Genomic DNA, 12,149 nt, shown 5'->3' with positions numbered 1-12,149 from the left:
CTGGCATTCTTTTCTCTCTTACCTCCTTTTGATCTTAGTGCTGAGAAGCTGCGCACTACTCGGGCCTGAGCAAGGCACAGCTCACTGCCCATGTACACATCATTTTCTCAACTTTCACTGATGAGTCATCAAATACTTTCCTGAAACCAAAATCATATGCTGTATTTTAACAGGTACTCCACTTCTATTATTTAATACTTGTATTCATGTAGCAATTCAAGGTCAAAGAGGTCAAAACCAAGCTGCACTGTGTGCTGCACTAATACCATCAGCTAAGGTGAGCCAAGAGACTCCTTTCCTTGACTGCAAGCCTCAGATGTCTGCCAGCACTTTTCTGTAAGAAGATTCTTCCCTGGATAGAAGGGGTAACACCTCTGTCCGTCTCCTTGAATTCCTGTGCCTCCATCTTAGGTGTGAATTCCTTGAAGAGGAAAGCACACACAGAGAATGCAGGAAACAGTAACACTAAAAGGCATCGTCCTTGTCCATCGTATCTCCAGGCTCCTAGGGATAAAGAGCATTGGTATGAAAATGAAAGCACTTGACGCTGTTTTGAATAATCTCCCTGGCTTGTGACTAATGTTACCAGAGATTTTATATGTGCAAATGGAAGGGAAAGATTTGCTGGTTTGAAACTGAACCGAGAAGTCGGGGAAGGGGGAAATCAGTAGAGCTGAATAATAATGGAGAGAGAAGACATAGAGCACCAAAATAAGAAAAAATGCATAAAATTGCTGCACTGCAAGAGGGAAAAAACACGCTGACTATGACTGGGCAACGGTTTATCTGAAGTACGATTTGGCAGCAAAGCGGGAAAATATTAGCAACTCCTTTGGAGATCGTTCTGCTTCTCCCCCAGCCAGGATGCTTAGCACTCTGCAGACAGACATCAGTACCTTTCAGGTCTAACACTAAACCAAGTGGTACTTAGCAATAAAAAGAGCTCACAGCTTTATATATTTGAGAGCTGCTGAAAGATTTTCAAATTCCTTTCAGTGAAGTATGTGAAGAAATAACAAAGATTATTTCTGTAGTGCTGTGTGAGAGGTGAGGGATTTGGACACTGGAATATAGCCTTCAAAAACAGTGGGCATTCCAGCAAGGTACAGGTACATTACAAGTGTTATGATAGCTAAATGTCTGGAAAAAGTTTATTAGCAGATCAAAGATATTAGGGCAAGAAGGTGTAACTCTCAACACAGGAAAAGCAAGAAACAGTTTGGGTTCATGTTGTGCCACCACATAAAGCAGTCTGTCAATAATGCAGTTCTGTTTTTTTTGGTAGGAGTGTACTGGACTGCAAAGTATCTGCTTGGGAAAAGATGTCTTAGGGGACAGTGTTCCAGTTCAACATTTGTTTTCATGTAAGTAAAATAAACGCTCAAAAATCATGGGCACGTTGGAACCTCTTGTATAAACGCCAAAGCTAATCTTTTTTTTTCTTTTTTTTTTTTTTCTTTTTTTTTTTTTTTTTTCTTGCACGTGTGTATGCACACACAGCCCTTGTGAAGCTGTCCCTCCCTGGCAACAACGGCTGTGAGGATCATCATTACCGCCCCTGCTGTCCTGCGTTCTGGGAAGAAGAGGCAGGAAATTAGAGGAGAGCCATCTCATGGGGAGAGGTGAGCTACAGGTGACATGCAGCCAATCCCATGGTAACGGTGTATTTATGTCAGTCCTAATGGTCTTACATCTACAAGTATTCTGAACAGAATTACTATACAGCTTTAAGCAGGTAAAAGTGGCTTTTCTTTTAACACCATTCTTGGAAATATCTGAGTCAGTAATTATCCTTCTAGAAGGGAATAATAATAATAGGGAAGGTTATTATTTTCATTTGTATGAAATAAATGCTTTACAGACAGAGAGGCAGCCTAAAGTAACTGGAAAATATAACAGGCAGTTAGAATGAACGGGATGTCAGGGTAGCAAAGATAAGGCAGCTTCAGGGACACATCTTCAAACAATCTAAATACATAGAGATTCTGTCCAAACACACAAGGAAATTCTCCATTTTGTATGCAATGAAAATTTGTCATCAAGAAAACGTGCAAAACACTTGAACTGTTTTCTCTATGCAGATATATTAAAAATGGTCAATTCAACTGAATTTCCATGACTTCAAAGACAGGAGATGAACTCTAAAACCAGAAACTTTCCATGAAAGTAATTATTTGTCATTGTTTTGCAAAGAAAACAGTAAAGAATACCAAGGTCAGAATTGATGCATTGGATATGATCCTTTATATTGTCCAATTACTGCAAGTATTTCCCAGCCAGGATTTTAGGGGTAAAACTTTGCCATATCCTTCCTTCTCTTCTCTGTAATGGGAAAAATAAGAACTTTCAGAGTCTACATTCTTTACATCAAAAAGGAAAGGAGGAATAAGGCCTCCCAAACTCTCTTACTTATTTTGATGTGGTCCAAAGCACCAATACTCCTGTTTGGTAATGGCATAACTCCATTCAGAAAAGTACAGCTATAAAGATGTCTCTGGGGTCTGCAGTACCTAATTCTGCATGGTTCTGGTTATTGGCTGGTATTGTCCACAATCCCTGCAGATGAAACTAAACTGAAAGATGTGCTGAAGATGCTACTGGATGCAGAAACCACAATAACTGTGGAGCTCTGTAAAGTGACGTACCAAGAAATGCAATGACACGCTGTGTATGACCTGTGAAATTCCTAACTACACTGAGAACTGAAATGGACTAGTCTTACCCTAGAGAATGCATTAAGATGTTCCTCAGAGGTTTTACAAATTTACCATATGTTCACCACAATTAAGATTCAGTAGTTACAACCTAACTCATTACATAGTTACAAGTACCTACTTCTGATACCTGGGAAAAACATATTTGGTAGGAATAAGGTAACACTGAATTTTTTTATCAGATATTCAGTTTGTGATCCTTTAGTGAACAGTAAGCTCGGAGGGGGGAGAGAACACTGTTTCTTATTAGCATCACCAGACAATGCACCAAAAAACACAGCAATTCCAAAATCAATATAAACCAATGAGTAATGCAGCGATAGTTCACCTGGCAGGCATCGAGATTAATATCTCATCCATACTAATTCAATTTCCACTGATAAATTCAAGAAAGAAATAAAGCAACATCAATGTATCAGAATACAATATGATCAACTAAGACCATTAAATTGTGTGTGATCAGGTTTTTGTCTTCAGTATGTTGCTCACCCATAGACCTACGTTTGGAATGGAAACCCTTCCTCTTCTTGAGCATCTTTCTCCTTCTGGTGAGGCCTTAGAAGAAAAAGGCTGGACGTTCACCATCCACTTCTTGCCAGGTGGAAGCCCTGGTTTTCCCAATAGCCACAAGTCGCCTTTCTGCAGGCAATGTAAGGGTGTGCAGTGCTGTTCTTTCTTTTTCTTAACAAAATCAAGCTATAACCTGCTGTAAAGTAGGTAGGTTCATCAGTCAGTAAAACTTAATGCTACTTCATACTTCTACACATATCTGAACTTCTTCCTTGCAAATTTATTTGGTTTTGGCTAAAAGGTACAATTCAGTAAAAGAAAATAAATGGTGGTGGCACAAATGGTTTAAGTGAGCTGAGGAGAAAAGAACCGCCCAACCTACACACAAAAGATCTGAGGTCTCGGACACAGCTGGTTCTACACCATTTGGCAAGTAACTTAAATCCTACCAACATAGCAAAAGATATTCAAGACTATCACAAGACCTTACCTTTTCCTCCTCTTTGAACTTCGCAGATGCTTTGCACTTTAAGGTAAAAGTTATGGTCCTTCAGAATAAGTGTTTTAAAGATCCTTTTAAAAGTTCCTTTTTTGAGAAGGTCCTTTTTTAAAGAAACCTTTAAAAGGTCCTGTATCTGATCTAAGTATACAACTGCTAAATACTCTGTTACTCCCATAGTGTTTGCCATAGAAAATTCAGTGCAAGCTTCTCACCAGCATCACTACAACATTACTCAATCCAGTCTTTAACCCAATCATTCAGTTAATAAGAATAAACAAAAATCACACTGTGCAGAATTTTGTATTCTTTGAATCAAATGTTAGCATCTGAGGACCATTAGGGGAATAAAATATGAATTCAGGCCCTTGAGTTTAATTGAAACAACGTGCTTCGTGTGTTCAACAGCACAGCTAGAAAGAGGCAAGCGAGCAGTGTCCCCCAGTGTTCAGAATGCAAAACCAAGGCACAGAACAGCCGCAGCAGCTCCAGCTGCAGTCCCACACTGCGAGCACAGCGTTCCTACTGTACTGGAAGGGACAGCATTAGCTTCAGAAGGAGCACAAGACAAAGACAGCAAATGGCATGCTCTAGTGCCACTCAGAGTGAAGACAACAACCACCATGTACGTGTACGTGCTGCCACCCTGGAAAACAGCCACAGCCAATATGGTGTACGGGTGAGTAAAGCCAGAGTCTCTGTAAAGAACCCCTTATAAACAGAAATTATGATCAAAATAAACTTATTTCAGGCTCAGTTCACTGAATCATAAGCATTAAACACATTTTCCCATCTCTGACAAGCCACACCTTTCTGTGGAATTCACAATAAACCACACAGCTTTACAAGATGCATATAACTTTTCTCTTGTTAATGACAAGGATGTAGCAAATAAAAAGGATATTTGTGGTCTTCCCCTAGAATGTAACTCATTTAGAAAGCCTCACAGCTGACTAAAGCTGAAAACGTACTGCTATACCCTAGGACAATATGAATGGATTTTCATTACTCATTCTTACATCTGCCCAAACACCTGTATTTTGTTGAGATCTCTAATGTAATTTTTCAGGCAGAATTAGAGAAGTATTTAATATGTGGGGGTTCTGGTACAATAAAAGGAAACAAACCAAAGGTCATTTAACAATTCAGTGTTTCATTCTTCTCTCATGCACCTTTTTTGTTGCTGTTTGCAGTTGGTTCTGGGATGCACAGTCCATAGCTTTTGCCTCATTTTCATTTGTATAAAATTCTGCCAACTTAAGACAGCAAAGTTCACTTCACACTCTGAAAAGAAAGCCCGGTAACCTTTCTAAGCAAAGATTAACATGAAGTGATTAGAGCAATAATCTTCATTGTATAGAATCTCTGCCAAAAATGGAGATCAGGTGAGAGCTAGTAAGATACAAGCATATTTCACTTCTGCTTTGTTCAGTCATAATAACTCAGGTTTAGTTTTTCTGACAACACTGAACAGTTTTGCTTTTTTTTATATCCTCTCAAACATAGGATAATGTCCCTAAAAGCTGAGTGAGAACATCAAAACAACTTTTGCAGTCAAAGTTCAGCCACTGGAATCAAGGAAACCAATCTCTGTAGAGAGCTTCTCAGAACACATACTAATGGCAGAAAATAGCTTTCATTCTTGCTATCTCGCAATACTAATGTATGAAGCAATCAATTACAACCCTGCATCCCATCAAGAGATATAATGCTCTTAGAAGATTTCAGAGAAGTGGAGCCAAGACGCCTGAAGCCAAAGAAAGATCTCCTCTCAGGAAACAGTTTGAGATAGCCCTGAAATAGTTATAACAGGAGCTGAAAGAGGCAATAAGATTTTTCAAAATATAGAAATTCTTACCCTTTAAATTAACCAGATTTACTTAAGAAATACAAAAAGGCAAAAATTAGGAAATACTGAATATTTTGCTTTAGAAAGGCTAAGGTTTAAATGTTCTGTATTTGCTACTCTGCTATCACTTGCCTAAAAGTTTTGGCATTACTCGGGTATCTCTTCTGCTGGACAGGGAGAAGGGATACTGGAGAATGGCTGATCTGCAACACCACTGCTCCTGTGCACCCACCATGGTGGTACAGGTGGGGGAAGATGGATGTCACCTGTTGTTTCAATTTGTTTTGATTTCTTTCCTAGTTTGGTAGCAGGTGAGCATCAGGTTAAAGCAATGCTTGTGCTTTTCTTTACTCACCACCAGGACTACTGGTGCAGAATATGGGCTAATTTTCCAACTTGCTTTTCTGTTTCCTCATCTCTCTTAATTACATGTAAATTTATACTGCCAATATAACCTTTCCTCTCTAAATGTCTCTCAGTTCTGACTTTACTGCTTTCAGCAGAAAGCCTGGCAGCAGAAGTGTCTTAGATAATTGCATGTACATAGAAAAATAAATAGATATGACTCACAAAAGAAACAGATCTTGCTCAAGCACCCCATGGTATAAGCACCAAGTTTTGCTTTTTTGTCTCAGTCACTGGAATTCACATTAATTTTCATGATTAAATAGTAAAATTGTGTGGAACTGATCTGGCTGAGTAAGCAAGAGTGAGAGTTAGGAGCATTTCTTCACTAGAGACAACTTGTTCTTAGATGAAGTCCTCCAGTCACAACTGGGATGTGAAGCCAGTAACTACATTGGAAAACAAACACTGTTAATAATCACATTATCAAAATGTTCCTAATTGGGACATACTGTTTTTCCAAGTGCAGATTTCCAATTGCCCAGAGTCATCTGACATTCTGCATACAGTCTCATCTCTCCAGTTAAAAAAACCTTCTCACATGATACAGCCTGTGCAGATGGAACAGCTGCCTGTGAAGTCATGTGGATGACACAAAACCTAGATCTACAGTCAATAAAGAAGCTTTACTTCAAAGGGCTGGAGGGTAGGAATCAGTTTTAAAACCTACAAGTGACGATCAAACTACAAATGCTGCTCAAATCAGCTGTTTGGCCTAAACACTTTGATATTTCTGCAGAAACAGATAAAGGGATACGGATATTAGCCACGGTCATGTTGCACAGCATAAGATGTGCATGGGAAAATACCCCTCACCCTCCAGCAGCAGTGTGAAAAATAGCATGTGATGGATTAGTAAAAGTTGTCTGAAGAAATGGTGACTTCCTGACTTATGCTTTGCTTTACTTAATGAAATAAAGATTAAATTTTGGCATAGTATGAGGTAAAATGCTGCCTTCCGCAGTGTCCGTTCAATTTGTGTACTTCCTGTGTGCATTTTGCAGAGCAGGTATTTTTCTCTTCCATATCTGGTTTCCAAGACCAGATCTTCCTCTTGTTTAACAGTGAAGACTGGCACACCACAGAAGCAGAACAGCAGTCACAGAAAAGATAAATGTGCTTTAAGGGACCATTAATAAGAATATTCAATATGAAAAGAAAAAAAAAAAAAAAAAAAAAAAAAAAAACTGCTCTGATTTGGAAGAAACTAGGATAAGTACTGATCAGTTCCTGTGGATTTCAGATAGCCAATTTTGTCAGACATAATTCCTCCAATATTCATGACAGAAAACAGAGAAAGGGGCTGACAGCAGAATATATTTTATCATCTACCACCAACAGCCATGATTCTTGTTATGCTAGGGATAAAGACCAGAACAGAAGTATCATCTTCATGACAGCGAACAAGTATATAAGTACTTAACACAAAATCTTACCATCGTTTAGCTCTTCTCTTTGAAAGAGAAGAAATTGAAAAATTAATGTAGAGTGAATATAATTTCTATTAAACAAACAAACAGATAAAAGCTTGTATTCTGACTTAGAGCAGAAAAATACCAGAAAATAGAAAAAAAATGTATATAATAACCAGACATGTTATGCATAAACTTATGTATTCCTTCCAAGGGGTACTGACCTGAGCTTGAAATGCTCAAGGTTAAAACTTGCTATACTAATTATTTTTGAAACCTCAGACATGTCAACGTTAAGGACATTTTACGAAAAAATTGAATTTCTGCGTAAGGGGAAAAAGATCTTGGAAGAAAGATCCACAGACTGTCTGTGATTATCATTGTTAGTCACAACCGTGTTCATCATGCACTTGAAGTTAAGCACATGACAAAATCAAGTGGCACCTCACTGCTTTGTTGGAACCAAGCAGAATGCCCGGCACCTTATAGCACAAATCCTCAAAGGTTCTACAGCTCTTCTTAGAGGACAGCCTGGGATCCGTGCTCCATGGAAAAGGAGGAATGGGGATTACAGGCAATTTGAACCTCAGCAACCTATTAAGTGAGCAAGCTACCAAAACTTGACCAGTTACTTTTGCGGTATGAAGGAGTAAAACGAGGAAAGCAAGTTCATGAAAATACAAAAAAAAAAAAAAAAGTACAAAAAGCATTGAAGAATTTTGTCCTAATGCTAACCCAATTATAATTCCATGTTAAATTATTTTCAAACTTCCATAAGCACTGCTGTATTGTGCTAATCAACAGTAAAGAGCATAAGCTCTTGGGTCCCAGTTCAGCAAGGCAGTTAAGCAAACTCATTTAAGCGACCTACAGAACTTAACATATCTCTGAATGAACTGTACGTACGTCTGTGGACTCAATGTCACAACTCAAAAGCTTTTTCGTTATTCCATTGCAATTGCATTTGGAGGATAGAAATTATGAACGTTTCTCATCACTAGAGGGAGCTACTTTCACATATTAATACACTGAGCTAAATGCAAACACCGAAATAAATAATAATAATAATAAAAAAATAGATGTTCTTTGCATAAATTGCACAGTCATACTCCCTGGTTCACATGGTCCACCAGAGCTGTGGTTAACTTGCAGGTCCAAGGATAGAGTTTATGTTCTCTGGCTTTGAAAGGAGGCTTTAGGAAGGGAAATTTGTTTGTTTTTCTGTTTTTTGTTTGCTTGTTTTTGGTATCAGACATCTTTTCTATTTAGAATAGTTTAGCAGTGAGCAATGTACAATGGTTGTCTGTCCTTACGTGTTACACAGAAATTCTTCTTAGACTTGCTGCACCCAGATTCCACATGGAATAACATAACAACAACAACAACAAAAGGAATTGGCCAGTTACTCATAGCTAATCACATAAAACTACATCTTCCTAATTATTCTCTTTTTCTGTAGTTCATATTTCTGGGTCAGATTTTTCCCTTCCCTCTCCTACACAAAAACTGTGCTTAAATTCAAATCCCCCTCCATCTCCATTACAGCAAGAAGTCCAAGGAGCCTGGGGTGAATTACTGTTTTCTACACAGGCAATAAGGAAATGTATTAGTAGTCTCCGTCACAAATCCACAAAGTTAATTTTGGCAAGACGGTCAGCTGCTGCTTTATTAAAGATGTTTATTAAAGGGTGTAGTTTCTTTGCCCAACAAGATGCTTTTGGGTCTTCCAAACATGTAATTAAGATGTTTCAAAAAAAAAAAAAAAACACCTACTATTATACTCATTTCTCAACTTCTCAACCTGCAGCCTAAGGCCTGGCTCCAGCTGTTCTGATGTGGGCTGTCCCTGAGGTCAGAGTCGGGTTGTCATCACCTCACAGGGTTTACTCTGCACTGTGTGCACATAGTATCGTCACTGATATGCTGATGGCATTCATCAAATTTTACCCCCCAAATCCTGTACTTGAATTAAAAAACAAAACCAAACCAAACCAAACCAAAAAAAAAAAAAAAAAAAAAAAAAAAAACACTTATACAATGTTGGCATGGGGTGAGTAACTGACCTAATTCCTCGGAGCCTCATTACACAAAGTTGGGTTGCAGCAGAAAATCACTCAACGTGGGCTGGGAAGATTAGAGACCACACATAAGGCTTCTTTAGATGCTGAGGAGTCCTAACAGCAGCCATTTTTTCATCTCACTGTAACAAGGATGAGTAAGTAACTGGAAGATACACTGCCTATACCCTCTCTTCCAGTGACTTTATCAGTCCAGATGTGACACTCAACTTGTTTTCTACATCCACAGATAAGCAGATCATTTATTCAGGTTCCAGCTCACCCAAGGAATCAAGAAGAAAGGCAGGATTACTTCCTACCTCTTAGAAGTGACATTATGATACCCACATTGTGACACATTTACTTAGATTGCAGGTATCTTGCGTCATGATTCATGTTTTCTTTCACCTTATTTACAAAACAGACCAGGCTCTGCCCATGGTTGCACGACATGTGTTAAATTGCTGGGGAACAGACTAACCCAGGTTTTGCTGGTAACACCTGGCTTCAGAAGCACAGCAAGACTCAGCGTGGTGCTTGGCCCCTCTCTGCTTAGACCAGTGAACCACTTTCTGTCCCCCTAATTCTGCCAACGGTCCATAAACTGCAGGGATCTCTGGAGTTAAAAGGTGTTTGCTCAGTTCTGCTGCTGCTGCTACTGAGTTGGCTTGAGAGGGTTTGCAGGGCTGCGAGAGAGAATTTGGCTGAAGGCGTTTTCTTTTGTTTCAGTGTGGCATTCATACTGCTCACCCCATAGCAAGAGCTAAACAAAACCAATTTGTGAAGTCAATTCTTAAAAAATCATATCTGCCAAATCAGAGATGCTTGTGTTGTGCAAGTTCTGAAGGCAGCTGGGGGAGTTCAGCAACACAAAACACTGTTTGTTTTGAATGCACTCCCCTTTGGTTCAGGGAACGTCAAAGATCTCCCCGAAGGCTCTGACAGGGGAAAGCAGCTTCTTGTTGCCTTCGGGGCTCAGCAGGAGATTAGAGATGCCCAGGGACCGTGTGATTCAGACCAGGTCTCAGTCACCTCTGGGACACCTCACGTATTTCGGTTCCTAAATCAAAGTATAGATGACAGAATTTCTAGATGGACTGCCTCCTCCTGGGAACCCAGAATAGACTGTGTTTTGTGGCAAAATCAGGTATATACACGGACTGAACTAAGGCTGAAGAGTACAAGAAATTTGTCTGAAATCAACATTTTTATTTTCTGTGCATTCTCATTCTTCTGGATGAGCAGATGGGAAAAGTAATTTTCTGGACCTTTTCTCAGAAACACACTGTCTGATGGAGTCTATTCTCCCTTTTGGCATGATATCCACTACTCACTAGTATTTTTTCTCCATTCTTTTTTTGAGAAGCTTTACATGCTACAGGCATAAACCTTAAGCCTGAGCTGAACCTCTCGTGAGAATGAAAAGTGTGGGGAATGACAGCTTTTACACCCAGCTTCTGGATTCGCATACCTCCTGGCCTGAAGGCTGTCAGGCCTCACTCCCAGTGCTTCCTCCAGCTGCCTTCATGGTCTTCTGAGTCCCCAGGAGGAATAAACACAAGACTCCGAACATCCCTGCTCCCACCTCCCTTAGTCACGGCACTATAAGGAAACCACTATGTGGGGGGGATAAATTAACACATGGGTTGTACAAATTGCTTGGACCCAGGATGGAACTGGGGCCACATTCCTGCTCTTACAACCTTCAGTTCTTTCATGCTGGTGAGTTGTGGAGGCAGCAGGTAATAAGTGCAAAGCATAAAACCACAACAGCGAAGAAATGCTGCCTAAAAGCAGAAGGCTTTTGACTTGGCTGTCCTCAAGCTTTTGTTCAGTGACTGAGTCTTTTCTGGGATGTTAAATCTACCAACATAACAGCTATTGAAATGTTTTTTAACAGCTGTCTGCCTCAAGTCACCTCCTTTTCCTTGCCAAAAGAGGACACGCTGTCACATTAGCATTCTTCCTAGCTGAAGCACCAGTTGCAAACTGCAGAAGTTAAAAGATGTGGCTGCAGTGTGAACATTGAGGGCAGGTGCAATGTTTTGCTTCTCAACAACGCCTTGAACAGAGTGGTGCTTCTCCCACCTCTTCTGTGATTACGCAGGTGACTGCTGATGATCCTGCTCATCTCTTTATGCTCATTACTGAACATCGCTCGCACTTAATCACACTGATGGCTGCTGAACAGACTGGTGTCCTTGTGCTTGAGGAGATTTCAGTGTGACTCCCAACGCAGATTTTTTTTTGACACAGGTAAATAGAATTAAACACTTTCTCATACAAGAAGAAAACTAGATATTCTTGCACTTTATCATTCATATGCAGGTGAAGACTGACAGCTACTGCTAGGCCTTGTATCCCAAAATAATCAGTGCTTTCTTTTGCTGTCAGACAGAATTCAGCACAGCAGCAACAAAGAGACAATGAGCTAACTGAGGAGGAAAAAACACTCTTATTTTTAAAATATCCCCTGACCTCTGGAAAGATGGAGTGCTTGCCACTTCAATTTGGTCAGCATTTTTCTTGTGTAATCTCGACTTTATGAGCTTACACAGACTTTCTTAATGATTCAGTATGTTTATTATTTTTAACAAGGAATCTTAGGGTCTCTCATCTACTTTTAGGCCACTGTGTTACTTTTTTTTACACTTGATTACGGAAACAAGTCATTGTTTCTAATAAAACCTTGGAAATTTCTGC

Source organism: Oxyura jamaicensis, chromosome 9, assembly GCF_011077185.1.
Source record: "Oxyura jamaicensis isolate SHBP4307 breed ruddy duck chromosome 9, BPBGC_Ojam_1.0, whole genome shotgun sequence".
Lineage (NCBI taxonomy): Eukaryota > Metazoa > Chordata > Aves > Anseriformes > Anatidae > Oxyura > Oxyura jamaicensis.
This window is presented reverse-complemented; position numbering follows the sequence as displayed.